At 39.8% G+C, this 19970-nt stretch overlaps 1 non-coding gene across 1 annotated transcript; it reads right to left on the bottom strand.

The window, feature by feature from the left end:
- Positions 1 to 16162: 16162 nt before the first annotated feature.
- Positions 16163 to 16269, bottom strand: LOC128283124 (small nucleolar RNA R71). Its single transcript, XR_008273465.1, has one exon. It is a non-coding gene; the product is annotated as a small nucleolar RNA R71 (small nucleolar RNA).
- Between the last annotated feature and the right edge of the window lie 3701 nt (positions 16270 to 19970).

Genomic DNA, 19970 nt, shown 5'->3' with positions numbered 1-19970 from the left:
TATGATTAGTATACAGAGAGATATTAAAGTTCTCGTGAGATAGGGCCAGAACGGTTTCTGGGTCCCCTGTCGCGACTTTGAAAATTTTCCATAAATTATCCAGAATGAATTAGAAGTCATACCTTATATTTTCAGATTCCTTTTTGAGTCTAGTTTCATTAGAAATAAACGGCATCAGTATTGAAACCCTGTACAGAGAGATATTCAAGTTGTAACACGCGAAGGTCAGTGTAGTCGACCCCTATAACATGGGTGACTTTAACTAATAAACTGTACCAATTGGCCTGACCAAAAATTCTAGAAATAAATCCAGGGATGGATATATGAGTCTAAATTCAGGGAAAATTTACAGAATCAGTTTCCGAGTTTTGTAACTCGAGATATGCTTTTTAAGGCAACAGTGACGCAGTTTTCCAGCTTGCCTGGGAATGTCAAGTTGGTCGGTGCTATAAGTGGTTTTGGCTTGTTAACCTCGTGTCCGGCAACCGCAACGGTCTCGGGTTCGGGGTGTTACAATTTTATTGGTATCAGAGCCACGGTTTAGTCGATCCTAGGACTACCGTGATATGTTTGGGGTCTAGCTATACGTGCCATTAAGTGATAAATTGATAGTGTGGTGATTTCTGACAATTTGAGTTTGTGTTTGTTTATAGCAATGGATCCCGATCCCAACCGAGCAATAGCTGATGATGTGGAGAGTGTGGCGCCTGCTCCCGCGCAAGGGACAGCGCCGGCGGACTCTCAACCTATTGCCAGCAATCCGAATGATGAGGCTAAGCAAGCCTTTTATAGTGTGATGAATGATTGGTTTAACCAATATATTCGAACTAACACGGCTGTTCCACAACCTCCATTCCCGACTAATGCAACCCCAAGACCTACAATACCTCCGAATCGACCAAATAAGGTCAAGTAAGCCCCAATGATGAATTCGTAAACATGGGGCCACCGAATTCAAAGCTACGGATAGCGACGATGCCGAGCAAGCTGAATTTTGGTTGGACAACACTATCCGGTTCTCGATGAGCTATCTTGTACACCGATGAGTGCTTAAAGTGTACCATCTCCTTGCTACGCGATTCCGCCTACTATGGGTGGAGTACTCGACTTCACAGTGCCTAGAGAGCAAGTAACTTGGGAGTTCTTTCTAACCGAGTTCGAAAGAAGTATATCACGAGATTTATGGATCGAAACGAAAGGAATTCCTTGATCTTAAGCAAGGTTCCATGTCGATTATCGACTACTGAACGAAAATTTGTGAGGCTTAGCCAGACGCTGCTGAAAGTGTATTTCTTCGAAGCTGTGATGTGTAAACGCTCAAGATGGACTGAACGATGATATAAGCTGTATGTTGGCATTTTGGAAATCCGAGAGTTTGTGGCTCTTGTCGAGCGAGCGTGCAAAGTCGAGGAGCTCAGTATGGAGAAAAGAAAAGCTGAAGTAGGAGTTTCGTAAGAGGTCTTCGAGGAAGCCCTTCCCACATCATCAAAGAAATTTAGAGATGGCTTAGGCCGCCTAGAGACATTTCGGCTTTTCTAGACGAGACCGCGATCGACCCCCTATGGGCACGCGAGTCACTTGATCGCCGGTGTTGGCAATGATCGTCGAGATGAACGAGTGCCAATATTGTGGCAAATGGCATTCGGGAGTTGTAGATTCCGTGACCGCTCTCATTATAAGTGCGATCCGTCGATCATTCCATTAAGGATTGCCCGAGTTTATCCGAACAAAACGTAAATCAAAGTGGGAACCCGGTGCTACCACAACTCGAGGTAGGCCACCTAGAAATATGGGCAATGCTAGTGGCGGTCAGAGAGGATCTAGAGATGCTACCATCAGATCCGAGGCTCGTGCTCCTACTAAGACTTATGCCATACGCGCACGTGAGGATGCTTCCTCGCCAGATGTTATTACCGGTACTCTTACTCTCCTTTACACTAATGTGATTGCTTTGATTGACCCTGGTCCTACTCATTCTTATATATACTGAAACCTTAGCATCCAAAGAAGACTTTGCCCATTGAGTCTACTGAGTTTGTAATTCGGGTGTCAAACCCCTTGGGTCATTACGTGCTTGTCAACAAAGTGTGTAAGAAAAGTCCCTTAGTATTTCGAGGTTCTTGTTTTCCGGCGGACTTGATGCTTTTGCCATTCGACGAATTCGACGTTATTCTTGGTTTGGATTGGTTGACCATGCACGATGTGGTTGTAAATTGAAAAAGCAAGACCATTGATCTGAGGTGTACGAATAACGAGATAATTCGGGTTGAGTCTACGGACTTAAAAGGGTTGCCAACTGTAATATCAGCAATGTTGGCCCAGAAATACGTAAGAAAGGGGTGCGAAGCATACCTTGCATATGTTCTAGATGACAAGGAGTTAGAAAAGAAACCCGAATCTGTGCCAGTGGTATGTGAATACCCGGATGTTTTCCTTGAAGAATTGTCGGGTTTACCACCTGTTCGGGAAATAGAGTTTGGCATCGAATTGGTACCTGGTACCATTCCAATTTCGATAGCTCCGTATCGTGTGGCACCAACGAATTAAAGGAGTTGAAAGCTCACCGCAAGAATTGGTGGATAAAGGTTTTGCTCGCCGAGTTTTTCACCATAGAGTGCACCAGGTGTTGTTGTGAAAAGAAGGATGGAACCATGAGGTCGTGCATCGACTATCGTCGACTTAATAAAGCGACGATAAAGAACAAATATCCGCTATCACAGATCGATGATTTGTTCGATCAATCAAAGAGCCTCGGTGTTCTCGAAAATAGATTTGAGATCGGGCTATTATCGCCATGAATTCGAGATTCGGACGTACCCAAAACGGCCTTCAGAATGCCTTCAGAATGAGATATGGTCACTACGAGTTCCTAGTGATGCTGTTTGGGCTTACTAATGCCCTTGCAGTATTTATGGATTTGATGAATCGGATCTTCAGACCATGTTTGGATTGGTTCGTGGTCGTGTTCATTGATGACATCTTGGTCTATTCAAGAAATGAGGCCGAACATGCTGAACACCTGAGGTTAGTGCTGCGAATCTTATGGGATAAGCAATTATACGCTAAGTTTAGCAAGTGTGAGTTCTGGTTAAGAGAGGTTAGCTTCTTGGGACATGTGGTATCTGCATCGGGTATTCGAGTCGACCTGAACAAAATTTTAGCCATACTTAATAGGAAGCCTCCGAGAAATATTACTAAGGTTCAGAGCTTTTTGGGGCTTGCCGGTTATTACCGACGATTTGTAAAAAGGTTTCTCAACGATAGCCACGCCAATGACGAAGTTACTCCAAAAGGATGTTAAGTTCGAATGGACGGAAAAATGTCAGAAAAGTTTCTATCAACTGAAAACTTATTTGACTGAAGCCCCAATTCTAGTGCAACCCGAATCTGGCAAAGAGTTTGTCATCTATAGTGATGCCTCCCTACTTGGGTTAGGTTGCGTATTGATGCAAGAAGGTCGAGTTGTGGCCTATGCGTCGAGGCAATTAAAGCCACATGAGAAAAATTATCCGACCGTGGTCTCGAATTGGTCGCCATCGTATTCGCCTTAAAGATATGGCGACATTACTTATTTGGTGAGAAGTGCCATGTGTATTCGGATCATAAAAGTCTCAAATATTTGATGACTCAAAGAGACTTAAATCTGCGATAAAGACGTTGGCTTGAGCTGTTAAAGGATTATGATCTGGTCTTTGACTATCACCCGGGAAAGGCGAATGTGGTTGCGGATGCCTTGAGTCGTAAATCATTATTAGCTTTACGAGCGATGAACGTGCACTTGTCCGTTCGATCCGACAATGTGTTAGTAGCTGAATTGAAAGCCAAACCATTATTGATACGTCAAATTCGTGAAGCTCAGAAAGTCGACGATGAGCTGGTTGCAAAACGGGCTGAGTGTGTTCCGAACAAGGAATCGGAGTTTCAAATCGATGATGACGATTGTTTGAGGTTGAGAAATCGTCTGTGTGTTCCAAAGAATTTGGAACATATTTCGATAATTCTGAAAGAAGCCCATTGTAGCCGAATGGCAATCCACCCGGGGAGTACGAAAATGTACAATGATTTGAAACGTCGGTTTTGGTGGCATGGTATGAAACGAGAAATCTTCGACGTCGTTTCGAGGTGTTTAATATGTCAACAAGTGAAAGCGGAACATCAAGTGCCTTCAGGATTACTTTAGCCGATCACGATACCCGAGTGGAAATGGGATCGAGTCACAATGGACTTTGTATCCGAACTGCCATTATCAGCGAGTAAGAAAGATGCGATTTGGGTCGTTGTAGATAGATTGACTAAGTCGGCTCACTTTGTCCCCGTACGTACGGATTTTTCAATGGACAAACTAGCCGAATTGTACGTTTCTCGGATTGTGAGATTACACGGGGTGCCTATTTCCATCGTGTCGGATAGAGATCCGAGATTTACCACGCGATTTTGGAAGAAGTTGCGAGAGGCTCTGGGTACGAAGTTGCATTTCAGCACCGCCTTTCACCCCCAAACCGATGGTCAATCGAGAGCGGATGATTCGGATACTTGAGGATATGTTAAGATGTTGCATCCTCGAGTTCGATGGTTCATGGGAGCGGTATTTGCCTTTGATTGAATTCGCTTACAACAATAGTTTTCAATCAAGTATTAAGATGGCACCTTACGAGGCCTTGTACGGGCGTAAATGCCGTACACCATTGTGTTGGACGGAGCTCGGTGAAAGCAAAATTTTCGGGGTGGACTTGATTAAAGATGCTGAACAGAAAGTGATAGTGATCCGTGAAAATCTGAAGATAGCCTCCGATCGTCAGAAGTCGTACGCGGATCTGAAGCGTAAAGACATCGAGCATCAGGTGGGAGATAAAGTGTTTCTCAAGGTTTCGCCTTGGAAAAAGATACTCAGATTTGGCCGTAAGGGCAAGTTGAGCCCGAGGTTCATTGGGCCATATGAGATATCCGAGCGAGTCGGTCCAGTTGCATATCGTTTGATTTTTGCCCCCTGAACTTGAAAAGATTCACGATGTCTTTCATGTTCCGATGCTTCGACGCTATAGATCTGATCCGTCGCACGTAATTAGTCTATCAGAGGTTGAAATTCAATCCGATATGAGTTATGAGGAAGAACCGGTTCGTATCCTATCACGTGAAGTGAAAGAGTTGCGAAACAAGCGGGTTCCGCTAGTGAAAGTGTTATGGCTCAAACACGGGATGGAAGAAGCTACTTGGGAACCCAAGAGCTCTATGAAAGAGCGTTACCCAAACCTATTTACCGGTAAGATTTTCGGGGACGAAAATTTCTTAAGTGGGGGAGAGTTGTGACAGCCCAAAATTGACCCTAGTCGGGATGTGGTTTCGGGACCACAAAATCGAGGCATAAAAATAATTTAAAATTTATTTTGATGCCTATGATATGTGTTAATTTGTGTGTGGCATTTTTGATGATTCGATTTAGTGTTATAAAGGTGAATTTCACTAGAAAGGACCTAGTAGTAAACTTTGAAAGTATGATGGGGAAATGTGTGATGACTAGTTAATCATGCATGCAAAAATAAGGGATTTGCATGTCAAATTTCCCCAAAAGGAAGCTTAGTGGCCGGCCATGACAAGGGTTATGGGCAAAGAAAACATGTTGAAACATGTTTTGTTAATGGATGATGAGGGAAATGATTTAATAATTAAGTTGTGGGAAGAGAAGAGAAAAAAATGTGTGTGAGTGTGGCATTCCCCCATTGCCGTGTATGTGAAAGAAAAACAAGAAAAAATTGTTCATCCTTGTTCTTTCCTTCTTGGCCGAAAATACTAAGGGAGAAGATAGGAGTTTTGCTTCATGCTTGGCTTGGAAGAGAACTAGAAGGAGATTTGGTCATACTTGCATCAAGACTAAGGTATGTTTGAGGTTGTGTCATGAGATTCATGTTTGTTTTGGTTGCTAACTTGATGTGCATGTTAGCCATGGTTCAAATCCTTGTTATGCCATGAAAATGGTGTTTGGCCAAGGTTGATATTGTGTTAAAGCCATTGCATGCTAAATGTGAAGCTTGTTGATGATGCATGTAATGAAGGATTGACTACTCTTGAAATTTCTTTTAGTATTCTTGAGTAGGACATTGAATTCTTTGTTTAACCATGACCAAAGTTAAAAGGGTATGGTTGTGATGTATTCGCCATGGTGCATTCATGAGCATGATTTATGCTTGTTACTTGATTGGTAAAATTTGTGTTTGGATGGGTATGAACCCCTTGAGATTCGACCTTGCACCTATATGTGTGTATATGTTTGCACATGATGTTTTGGTTATGAAGTAAGTGATAAATATGTTTGTTTAAAGAAGAAAATGTTGAAGAATGGTTGTGAAATTGCAAGTACATTCGCCTAGTACACATATGATGTGAAAATCTTGGAATTTATTGTTGATTTGGTGCAAGAATGACTAAGTATAATCGGCCATATGAGTGCTTGATGCTATATTATAAGTATTGAGCTACAATATGTAAAGCATTAGCTAGTAAAATGTGTGCCATTCGTGTGTGGTGTTAAACATGTAATTGGCCTCAACATCAACATGCATAATCGGCCATGAATGATTACCTAAGAGGTTGTGTTGTTCGGCCATGAGTAAGCATGTTGAAGGCTTTGTGTGTTGAGTCGATTCATGAATTCCGTACTTATGTGACTTTAATGTCTAGTGAATATATGTGGGCTAAGTGCCTTGAGTTCTTCTTTTCGATACTCAAATGATTGAATCAAATTATTTGTTAAATTAAGCTCAAGAGCAAAGGGGGACCAAATCCAATAAAGGGAAGGAAAAAGTAGTCGAATAGCCATCGGAATCGTTCGACAACATCCGAGGTAAGTTTTCGAGTATCGAAACTTAGATTTTGATTCGATTGAACGAAGTAATAAGCAATCGAAATTGTACCCTTGTATGTGGCCATTGAGCCGAAATGATATTCTTGATTAAGTAAATTGTGCATAAAAGTTTGTTATGAAATTGAAACAAAGATGTGTATGAATGTGCGAATTGTGATATAGGGGCTAAGCCCGAAGGCAATTGTGCGAGTTGTGATATCCGGGCTAAGCCCAAGGCAATGGTGCGAGCTATGATATCGGGCTAAGCCCAAGGCAATTGTGCGAGTTGTGATATCCGGGTTAAGTCCCAAGGCATTTGTCGGGTTACCATAACCGGGCTATGTCCCGGCGTTTGAACAGTAGCTATATCCGGTTAAACTCAAGGTATGTGATTCGAAATTTATAAGCTGCTGGAAAATTTTCAGTTAATGCACTTGTGAAATTCCCAACAAGGTATGTTTTGTGTGTGCTTTGCACACTATGAGTAAGTGCGTATGAATATTCGCCCAATGATAAACGAGCTATCGGCCTTAACTAAGCCGTTGTTTGTGTATGAAAATAAGAGTTGGGATTGTGAAGTAAGCATGTCTTTGAGAAATTGTGCATATGAATTATTGTTTAGCTACTTGAATGCTATGCTTTGGTTGTGTGTATATTATGGCTCGAAACTTACTAAGCATAAATTGCTTACTCCATTTCTTTGTTTCTCTGTTTATAGATTTTGCTCGTTAGCGATCGGATTCGGGATCATAGAAGTTGAAGTCAACCACACTATCAAAGCCCCTTTTTGGTACTCCTTTAGTTGAGTTCGGATATGGCATGTATAGGACTACCCTCGGTTGTTTTTAAGTACTTGTGTTGTATATGTGTACGGCCATGCGAAAATGGTTCGTAATAGTGGAGTATGGAATTAGACCATTTGTGGTTTGTAATTATATATGGTTTCATGATGTGATTATGGATTGAATGGGAGTGTTGGTCACATGATCAGCCATTGGAATGGCTAAATATGATCATATGTGGACCTAAGTATGACTAGACTATAGTTGATCCATGGGAACTACAATATAGGTAAAGCCTACCTTAAAAACAGATGCTGCCAGCTGCAGTGACGTGGATGGGGAAAATCACCAAAATTTGTAGGAATAGTGTTAAATAGTGAATAAATTATGTGATCGAACCTTGACGAGTCTATTTTCATATGAAAGTAACGAAATGATCATATGATCAGTATACCGAGAGATATTAAAGTTCTCGTGAGATAGGGCCAGAACGGTTTCTGGGTCCCCTGTCGCGACTTTGAAAATTTGCCATAAATTATCCAGAATGAATTAGAAGTCATGCCTTATATGTGCAGGTTCCTTTTTGAGTATAGCTTCATGAGAAATAAACGGAATCAGTATTGAAACCCTGTACAGAGATATATTCAAGTTGTAACGCGCGAAGGTCAGTGTAGTCGACCCCTGTAACATGGGTGACTTTAACTAATAAACTGTACCAATTGGCCTGACCAAAAATTCTAGAAATAAATCCAGGGATGGATATATGAGTCTAAATTCAGGGAAAATTTACGGAATCAGTTTCCGAGTTTTGTAACTCGAGATATGCTTTTTAAGACAACAGTGATGCAGTTTTCCAGCTTGCCTGGGAATGTCAAGTTGGTCGTTGCTATAAGTGGTTTTGGCTTGTTAACCCCTCGTGTCCGACACCGGCAACGGTCTCGGGTTCGGGGTGTTACAGGCTATAAGAATTTATTGGTAAAAACATAACAAAATGGGCCTATTGGTCTAGTGGTTAAGTGGCAAGGGTTTATGCTAGAGGTCCTGTGTTCGAATCCTGGCTTGGGCATTATTTTTGCCACTAAGGCCATGATAGAATTGGAGGTGAACTAAAACACTGAAGTGGTAGGGTTTATGATATTTTTATGAGTAGTTTCTCCAAAAAAAAAACTCTCTCTGCCGAAATTCTCTACTATTTTTCCCCTCTCCACATTCTTTTTCTTTTCTTTTTGCTGAAATTTCCCTTGCCTTCCTCCCATTCGTTTTGATTTAGTATTAACGAGCTTCTACGATTCATTGACGTTCTCCTCATTGGTAAGTTCTGCTTGTGGTTCGTAAACATCGTTTTGATTAAGAGATTAAAAGGGAACTTTTTTTGGGTGTTTAGATACTGATCAACGGGTTGATCTTCGTTCCTGAATAGCGAATTAAGCGCGTAGTATTTGCTGGTTTTCGCTCGAGGTAAGAAATTTAATGATTTCAGGGCGGAATACCTCATTTTGTTTCAATCAAAAATTATTTAAGTGACTGAAATGGGTCTTGTCAATGTCGAATATAGGTTCCGGAGTGCTCGGGATTACGTTAGGCTTCAATCAAAACTAGGTGTGTACTCCAATCGATCTGAAATCCTATTTCAGTGAAAGTCAAAAATGCTACTGTTGATGCCATACGAGCGTGTGGACTTCCTGTATGGAAGCCGTGTGGCAAGACACGACCATTTGGACGACGAAGTAGGCTGTGCATGTGCCACACGGGCACGACGGACACAGGCATGTGAGACTGGCGAAGCCGTGTACGAGGTACGAGCTTGACCAATTGGGCCGTGTGGGCTACACGTGTGTGGGATCTTGGGCCAGGCCGTGCGATCCTCATGGGCAATGCCAATTTGATCCGTGAAAGCCACACGGCGTGTGGGCCCACATGGGCAGGGCATACGAGCGTATGAGGCTGACTTTTTTGAATTGTTCTGAAAGGCTACACGGGTCGCCCAAGTCGACTGTGACCTGGTTGTAGGGTCGGTAAGCATTAGTTAGACCCATATACTCTGATCTAATACTAAGATGTATGTAAAAGCATGATAACTAAAGCATGTGTATCTGTTCTGATTTGATGATGATGTTATGATTTGATATCTGCAGATGAGCATGCCATATTATCTATGTCGTATTGCATTGGGTTGGGTTTGTTGTTGAAGAGAAGGAGGACTGAAAGGCTATTGACCTATCATCTGGCAGCTATGCTGTATATATCTGATACGTGTCGTATACGTACCACTTGGTGTGTAGGGTTGGATGGGTTGATTCTATCCCCATACTTGGTGTGTAGGGCTAGGTGGGTCGATTTTATCCCCACATGGTGTGTTGGGTTGAACAAAGATGGTGTGCAGGGTTGATGGGCATTACTGTTCTGATTGATATGCATGTATGTCTGTATGGGCTAAGGTCCGCATGTATCTGATACTGTTCTGAGTAGGCTAAGGCCTACACTGATTCTGTTAAGAGCTCAGGCTCGATTATGACTGTTTGACTGCTATCCGTTTACATGCATACTTTACTGTGGGGATGTACACCCTGAGTTTGTGAAAACTCACCCCTTATTTTATTTGCCTATCAGCTAATCCGCAGTAGTAGGTAGATTGGTACAGTGGAAGGGCTCGCCAGTGACCACGGCTACATACATTCTGGTTTTAAAGGTTTTTAATGCTTTTATTATTTTAACTACTATAGTTGGGAGTAATTATGTAATTTCTGGTTTCAGATTGTTTGGTTTAAGTTCAGAATTTTGAAATACTGTTTATGGATTTTGGAACTGCAACCTTATTTGTTCTTAAGCTTCCGCGAACTAAGAAATTTTTTCAAGCAAATTAATCAATATATGTTTTCTGAGTTAAGTAAAAGGTGGTAACTAGAACGATTCTTGGGTAAACACGGTTTTAAATACATTCTCATGTAACTTCGCCTGATTCGGCCATAACGTCTAGGCCGGGTTTGGGGTGTTACATTCAAAATTTTAGATTTGAAGCTGATTTAATTGAGGAAAAATTTTAGAAATATAGTAAGGAGATGGTGCACAATCTTGATGCAAAAAGAAGAAGAAGAAGATGGTAAAATGGGAGGTGAAGGCAATGATAACAATGGAGGAAAAAAGGAAAAGAAAAAAAAATAAAGATGAAGAGAGGGAAAGGAGGTTAGGGACGACTAAGGTAGAAGAAAAGTGATAAAAAGGCTGATTATTTTGAGAAAAAAATTGTATTTATACCTAGGTTTACTAGGCTTGGATGCCAACTGTAATAGCCCTATTTCGGTGAAATCGGAATAGTGGTTTCGAGACCACAAATTTGAGCTGAAAAATAAAATTTATTTTATTTTTATTTTATGGTTCGTAATATGATAGAAATGTCATGTAAAAATTTTGATAAGAAAATTTTACCGATTATGTCTTTAATTATGGGAAGGACCAAATTGCATAAAATGCAAAAGTTGAATTCTAGTAGCTAGAAGGATCAAATAGCTATGGAATTCAAAACTTAAGATCCTTATATGGTAATTAGACCATTAATAAAAAGTTAGTTGATATTTTTGGATGATTCATTCATGGAAAATTAGAAAAAGGCTAAGGACTAAATTAGAAATCAAATTTATTAAAGATGATAAATTAATTAAATCGAAATAAAAATCATTTTTATCATCTTCTTCCCCAAAATATTTCATGTAAAACCTAGGAGAGAGAGAGAAGAAACTTTCTTGACCAAATTGGGTAAGTTTTCTTGTACCATTTTTAGTAAATTTGATATTTTTCAAATCAAGATAGCTTAATCTATCTATTTGGGGGATCAATTTGAAGAGTTATCAAAGTATTGAAATTAGGTCATGGATGTATATCCTAAAAATTAGAAATTTATGGTCGAAAATGAAAGGTTGTTGATAGATAAACAACTTTTACAAAGTGATTTTTGATGAAAACGTGATTTAGGGACTAAAATGTAAAGTTGTGAAAATTGATGAAAAATTTTGAAATTTATAGAAAATATATTTTGTAAATTCTATATTAAAATTTTGGTTATTCTTGAAATAGGGAGTAAATTTCCTAAATTTCATTTTCCGAGTCTAGGGACGAAATGAGAATTTATGGAAAAGTTAGGGGCAAAATGGTAATTTTTCCTAGGATGTAAATTGAGTCCACTTGAATATGAAATGTGATAAATTGATGTAAAATTTACTCGTATAGATCTAGATAGACGAAATTCGGAGCTAGAATGAGGAAAGAGGAAAATATCGGATTAGTAGATTTTACGTACACGAATATTGTCGAGGTAAGTTTGTGTAACTAAATTGTGTATATTTATATGCTTGAATTTAATGTTGTGTTTGTGAATTGTATGAATATCATATATATATGACATTGAAAACATATCTAACAAAGTCCAATCAAAGATAATGCCCGATAAATGATAAATGATAAAAATGTTACTTTTATGCTTGAAATGAATGTGGAATGTGTTTACTTGAATTATATGAATGTTATGGATGTATGAAATATTCACATGCCTGACAATGCTTGAAAAATGTTTAAATCCCAGTTGAATAAATGGAAAATCGATGGATATGTGATTTCCCAAAATGAATGAGGTCCTGCATTTGTTGCTGACGAGATTTAGCTCGGACAAGTAACCCTGTTGACCTTATTATAGAAAGGATTTAGCCCAGATAGGTAATCCTGATATCAGTCCTCTCGAGCATATTTTATGGATTAGATTTAGCCCGGACGGGTAATCCAGATCAAGCTCCTTAGAGCATATGTCATAAAAAGGATTTAGCCTAGATTGGTAATCATGTAGTTTACATGTGTGGCTCGAGAGTGTACTCTCTGAAGTAGTACCTTATAGGTACCATAGAATATGAATTGACGGATCCTTATTTGTACACCTTGAGTGTACTACCTGTATATCCATCGATATCTTAAATAAATTCAACGGGTGACAATCCAAACATGAGAAGATATGAACAATAAAATGAGTATTTAAACGTATCCATCTGAAATACAAGAAAATGATGATACATGACAAGTGATATATGAAAGTATGAGATGATGATATTTTTACATGGAACATTTGATGGGAATGTTCATCCTTGATTATAGACTTGTACACCTTGAGTGTACTACTACTTGTGTGACCTTGATATTTCGAATGATATGAGTAAAGTTCTGACATGAAATAATCTGAACTCGAGATGAACTATTATGAATAAAGTTCAGACATGAAATAATCTGAACTCGAGATAAACTATTATGAAGTTATACTTGTATTATAAAAGAGATGATTTATACATGTTAAATGAATACATGTTGTGGAAAGCATATGTGCATGGAAACTTGATTGTTGTTGGGCCCATATATGTTTTGATGTTATTATGGAATATATGACTAACAAGGTCAATGAGGATGTGTGTAGGGCTTGAGATCAAATTGATTGAATATGCCTAACGTAGTTACCTCAAAATAGAATGAATTGTAAGTTAATTACCATGTTATACAAACTTACTAAGCATTTTATGCTTACTTATTTTTATTTCCCTATTTTAGAGTAAATCAGAAGCTCGTTGGACTGAAAGCCTAGTGGAGATCACTCACACAATCCATCGGCCCATGTCGGTACAATATGGTAAAGCAATTATGGTTACAATGGCATGTATAGGTTATATTGGTCATATTGGCATGTAAATGTAAATGATTATTGTAATCTAGCCATTGGAATGGCTAGTGATGATTATGTTTTGGTACATGTATATATATTTATTTAAGTTTATTTTATGGAGATAACATAAGTGTTTATTATTGATTGATTGAGAAAGGTTAAAATGAGTATGCTTATAAAAGTTAAGATTAAAAGCATGAGTGCATGGAACTATATATCATATCAGATGTTATAAATTTCTTGAATTCAATGCTTGGATTGGTTGGTGTTTGGATGTAAGTTTGGTGCAGGAATTTGGTATGATTTTGGGTGAGAAATGAAGCTAGGAATGGCATTATTTTGTCCACACAGCCGTGTGTCTAGACCATGTGTGACACATGGCCTGGTACATAGGCGTGTGGTTAGGCCGTGTTTCCCCTGCATCTTAAATTTGAGAAAATAGAATGCTCAGAATTGAGTACACGGGTAGGGACATGGGTGTGTACGCTACACGGCTTAGAACACGGGCATGTGTCTTAGCCATGTGAAACCTACATCTAATTTTGAAAAGAATTAATTAACCACATGGCCTAGCACACGTGCGTGTGGCATGGCCGAGTGCACAAGTCAGAGAGTTACACGGGGTCGAACATGGCCTATAGCACGGGTGAGTCCCAGGATCACATGGGCATGTCCCTTGGACCACACGAGCATGTGAGCCCTACACCTAGGAAAAATTTTGAAATTTTGCAAATTTGGGCCTCAAGGGTCCATTTAAGGGACGTTTTGAATAAATCGCGAGGAATGAATAGTTGATAAACCATAATTTATACATATTTTTATCCCATGCTTAGCATAATTTTGGATGAATTATCCTTCGATTTGGTGAATTCGATGCTCCTAATCCTTTAATTTCATGTTTTATACTTAGAAGAGCATAGGAGAGTAAAAGGAGCGAGAAACGGGCCAAAAACGGAGAAAATGGGTCAACAAGGGAAATCAACACGACCTAAACTTCCTCACACGGGTAGTTCACACGCCCATGTCCATTCAACAGACTCGAACACGGTTTGAAGCAATCGCACATGGGCGTGTCACACGGGCGTATCCCTGTCAAGCCCAAGTCTAGTCCTATTCAAAAAATGCCACTCTTGAGGGTTTTAAAGCATTCTAAAGCCTATATAAACACCCCAGGGGGTACCTAGAACAGACACATGGAGTAGAAGGCAAGGAATTACTTGAAGAAAGCCGATTGATCCATCTCAGAAGCCTAATTATCCTTCAAGACTGAAGATCTCCCTTCAATTTCCTCCAGGAGTTTTTGGGTTTTCTTTATGTTTTGTTATCATTATTCTTCTGAGATGTTTTATTTCACACTTATGAACTAAATCCCCTAAAGACCTAAGGGGAATGAATCCTAAGACGGATCTTGTTATTATTTTCTAAATTATATGATAAATATTTGACTTGTTCTTAATTATGAGTTCTTAACTCTTGCTTTAATATTCCAGGATATTGATTCAAGTATCGATGTGCTTATTCAGAGGAGCAAAAGTCCCTGTCTAAGAGTAGATCTAGCATAATTAAGCGGACTTGATTGCATGCCTAGACATAGGGTGACATAATTTTGCCAGATTAGGGTGAAACCTAATAAAGGAATCCATAGATCGAGTTAATGCAACACTAGAGGTTTTAATTAGAAAGAGATTTCTATTAATCAACCTAGGGTTAGATGTTGTTAGTATCGAGAGAGACAATAATATAACTTAAGGATTTCTATGGATCAAGTCAAATGAATAAATCATCTGGTTCAGAGTCAAATAAAAAGTGAAGCCTAGGTGGATTTTTCCCTTGGGTATTGTCCAAATCGATCAGTTTTTCCCAAAAGTATTTCCCCAATTTTCCTCATGTGAATTCTTAGTTTAGTTAATTAATTTAGATAAAACAAACCCCTTTATTTTTAGGCTAGATAATAAAAAGAGAGTTAATACTAGTACTTTTAGTTTCTTTGGGTTTGACATCCTGGTCTTGCCATAAGCTATACTACTGTTTGATAAGGTGCGCTTGCCTTTGTCGTGATAATAGTTAGTTTTCAAGAATGGACATTCATAAATCATAAAACTTATCGCAATTTGCATCACATCAAGTTTTTGGCGCCGTTGCCGGGGAACTAAGATTTAGGAACACTTAATTTTTATTACTTTAGCCATTTATTTTATTGCAATTTAAATTTTATTTTGATTTTTGTTACTAAATTTTTTTTTTCCTTGTGGCAGGTTTTTATAGTTTATGACTAGAAGAAACCCGTCAAGACCATTACTTTTTGATAGTGAGATTGAACACACAGCTCGCAGAAATCAAAGAGAAATAAGGCGAAGCTTAAGATACATGGAGGAAGGACAAGAGGACGATATTCACACCACAGCCGAGGAGATGGCTGAAAATTAGGAAAATCTGCTACTTGCTGCGATTGCTGCTGATCCAGTAAATCAAAATCCTGCTCCACGCACTATGTATGATGATGCTAAACCAATTTTAACAGGAACTAAGTCGAGTATAGTTAGGCCTACTATTGCTGCAAATAATTTTGAACTGAAACCTAACACAATTCAAATGATCCAACAGTTTATTCAGTTTGATGGTTTGCAGGATGAGGATCCAAACACTCACTTAGCAAATTTTTTGGAATTCTGCGACACGTTTAAAATCAATGGCATTTTTTATGATGCCATTCGCCTTTGGTTATTTCCCTTTTTGTTGAGAAACAAAGCTAAACAGTGGTTGAACTCATTACCACAAGGGTCAATCGCTACTTGGGAAGAAATGACCGAAAAATTTTTACTTAAATATTTTTCGCCGGCTAAAAAGGGTAAGTTGAGGAATGATATCTCTTCTTTTGTGTAGATGGATCTAGAAACGCTCTATGATGCATGGGAGAGATACAAGGATCTATTGAGAAGGTGCCCTCACAATGGGTTACCTTTATGGTTGCAGGTTCAAATGTTTTACAACGATGTGAACCCCTCAACAAGGCAACTTATCGACACAGCTGCTGGTGGGCTATCAATAACAAAACACCTGAAGTGGCTTATGAATTTATTGAAGAGATGTCACTGAATAACTATCAGTGGCAAGTCATGAGAACAAAGCTGAAAAAAGAAGCTGGTGTTTTCAACCTCGATGCGGTTACTATGTTATCTAACCAGGTAGAACTTTTAAATAAAAAGATTGACGATTTATGTGGTTTTACTTAGGTACATCCCGTGATGAGGTGCGATTTTAATGGAGGAGGAGTACACACAGAATATCAATCTTTCAACCCTAGCATCGAGGAGGAACAAGTCCAATACATGGGTAACAATAATTCTAGATCTCAAAATAACCCATATAGTAACACATATAATGCAGGCTGGAGGAACCATCTCAATTTCTCGTGGGGGGGTCAAGGGAATCAAAGGCCACAACATCCTCGGGTTTTCAACAACCACCTTACCAATAGGAAAAGAAGCCGAACCTTGAGGAAATGCTGACAAAGTTTATCTCGATGTCAGAAACTCACTTTCAGAATACCGAAAAAGCACTTAAGAATCAACAAGCATCGATCCAAGGGCTCGAAACTCAGATAGGATAGCTCGCCAAACTAATTTCTGAACGACCATAAGGTAACTTGCCGAGTAACACTGAATCTAACCCAAGGGAACAGCTCAATGCAATTACCATTCAAGATAAGGAAGGATTAGTTGAACCTGAACCAGAACCAAGGCAAGGAATTGTGGTAAGTAAAGATAAAGGTGAGGTAGACCACAGTGAGCGGAAACCGGTAAGTAAAGAGTACAAACCACGAGTGTCATACCCCAATGCGACAAGGAAAGACCGTAGAGATGAATAATTTGGTAAATTCCTTAAACTATTAAAGAAATTGCATATTAACTTACCGTTTATTGAAGCTCTTTCGTAGATGCCAAACCCAGTTAAATTTTTAAAGGAGCTTTTAGAAAATAAACGGAAGTTGGATGAGGCGTCGCATGTGGAGATGAATGCATTTTTCTCAGCCATTCTGCAGAATAAGCTGGCCAACAAATTGAAAGATTTAGGGAGTTTTATGATTCCTTGTTTAATTGGTAGCTTAGATGTTGGTAATGCTTTGGCTGATTTAGGGGCTACTATTAATGTCATGCCTTATAAAATGTTTAAACAATTAGGTCTTGGGAAACCCAAACAAACTAGGATGAGCATTCAGTTAGCAGATAAAACAATTAGATTTCCTAGGGACATTATTGAAGATGTACTCGTTAAAAATGACAAATTTATATTCCCGATCTATTTTGTTGTTCTAGACATAGAAGAGGATAGTAACGTGCCTTTAATTTTAGGAAGTACATTTTTAGCAACTGCTAGAACCATAATTGATGTTGGTATGGGTGAACTCACAGTTCGTGTGGGTGATGAAACAATCACTCTTCAAGCTCAAAATTCTACTAATACTGATCATGTGTTGCAACCTTCTTTGCAGGAAACACGTTCGAAAAGTATACATGAGCCTTGTTCAAGTAACAACAAAGGACTTATCTATGAAGAACAAAGGCTACAATCAAGGAACTAGATGAATGGCGGACACAGACACCGAGAGCACATGATAGACCAAAACTATGCCATGACGAGCTCAATGTTTCACCAAATCAACTTAAGGTTGGAGACAAAGTACTACTAGATGCAGCAGACCCTTGTATTGCAACCTCTGAACCAAATAAAGCAATCCCTCTTACGGTCAGCATTTCTCCATATGGGACAGTCGAGGTAATTCATCCTAAATTTGACACCTTTAAGGTAAATTGTACCCATCTAAAACCTTATTTTGAGTTTGATAGCAGAAATGAGGAATGTAAACTCCTCGCACCACCATGACCACGCAACAGAGAGGTAAGTCGAGCTTAGACTCTAAATAAGTGCTTCTCGAGAGGCAACCCGAGCACTAACAGTGTTAACTTCTTTGAATTTTAGTTTTTAATATCTAAATCACTAACTGAGTCTTTGAACACAAGTTGTCCAAGTCCACACGGCCAGGCACGCGAGCGTGCCTTTTGCCGTGCTCATACCTCCGACGGTGACACGGACGTGCGATACGGCCGTGTGAAAATAGAGCGAAAGTTTTCCCCAACACGGGATTTGATACGTTGCCACGATAGTACAACATGGCCATGGACGAAACTATCAAAACAACACAGGCGTGCGCCACGCCCGTGTCTAGAAGTCGTGGTTGAAACTGAGAAATTAACACGGGTGATCAACACGCCAGTGCCCACCAACCGTGCTCGAGACTGTAAAATTAACACAGGCGTGTGCATCCATACACGGGCGTGGGAGAAGCGAATGAAGCAGGACACACAACCGTGTGCACCAATACACCCAACAAACATAAGCGTGGGCCGAATTTCAGATTTGCCCCAAATTTGAAAATAACAAAACACACGGGCTGAAATAAGGGCACACAGGCGTGCCCCACGACCGTGTACCCCAAAATCTATATAAACCCTTCACTATTCATCATCCCCTTCCCCAAAACCTAACCCTATCCACCGAAATCCCCTCTCCCAGCACCAACCGACCACTCTTTTCTCTTTCTCCTTCCATTTTTCTCCTCTTTTTCCTCTCCTTTATCCCCTTTTGTCCCCTTGCACGACCAACACACCACCCACGCCTGTGGCCAACCCCAACCATACCCAACCTTTGCGCCATCACTCCTCCAACCACTGGTCCTCTTCTAATGGTTTTCTCTTCTTTTTTACTTTCTTTGGATGCTTACTAACATTATAGTCCTAATTTTTATTCTTGTATTTACGTATTGCTACTGATTGTATATATCTTCATCCTCATTCTTAGGTTTTAGTTCACATACTTTGTACCATATTCTTACCATGCTTAGCTACTTCCATCTAGTTTATTTTTTAATTTAGTCATGCTATCACTTTGCCATTTGCTATAAAATCTCTGTCAAGTTTGATTACTTTTGGTTGAGTCCTATTAATGTTAGTAATTTTTTATTGCATTTGTTAGTTTAATTCATGGTTAATTCCTTTTTGAATTTGTTAATATATGTTTCTTGTAGGTATATCATATCAAATCCATGGGGCAAGAAAGCCGTCGTCCTCGCCTCGAAGAAGAGGAAAGGAGCAGCATCATTCTCGGGTCCTACTGCTGAGATCAGGCACCCATTCCTCCAATTTCCACTGGGACCACAGGAGGAACTTTTCCAGATATTACGGGCCCGACCCCTAGGTGTGGGCCGTTGCATTGACTGGGCCTCACTAGAACAAATCCAACTGGCTGACGCAGTTCGGGCCCTCCTGACGACTAACCCGTGAGGGCTCTTCTTCGAGATTGTCGAGCCGACGTACCTCGAACTCACACTCGAACTCTATTCCACCTTTCACCTCCAAGTCCTTATGACAGAGTTCGATGATCCTGGAATGGTCCAGTTCCATCTCAGTGGTTTAGTTTGCCAGCTGAGTGTGCCTGAGTTCGGATTCACGTTAGGACTATACACAGAGGAGTTCATGGACGATGAAAACTTCGCCAGTCTCCATCGCCACATCCACTACTCTCTGTCAAACTGCTGGAGGGCCCTCGTCCCTACTTCAGCCACTTATGACCCCAAAAGCTCGAAGGCATCAGCTCTCAC

Source organism: Gossypium arboreum, chromosome 10 (genome assembly GCF_025698485.1).
Source record: "Gossypium arboreum isolate Shixiya-1 chromosome 10, ASM2569848v2, whole genome shotgun sequence".
Classification (NCBI taxonomy): domain Eukaryota; kingdom Viridiplantae; phylum Streptophyta; class Magnoliopsida; order Malvales; family Malvaceae; genus Gossypium; species Gossypium arboreum.
The sequence above is the reverse complement of the archived record's forward strand: the minus strand, read 5'-3'. Positions and strand labels throughout refer to the sequence as shown.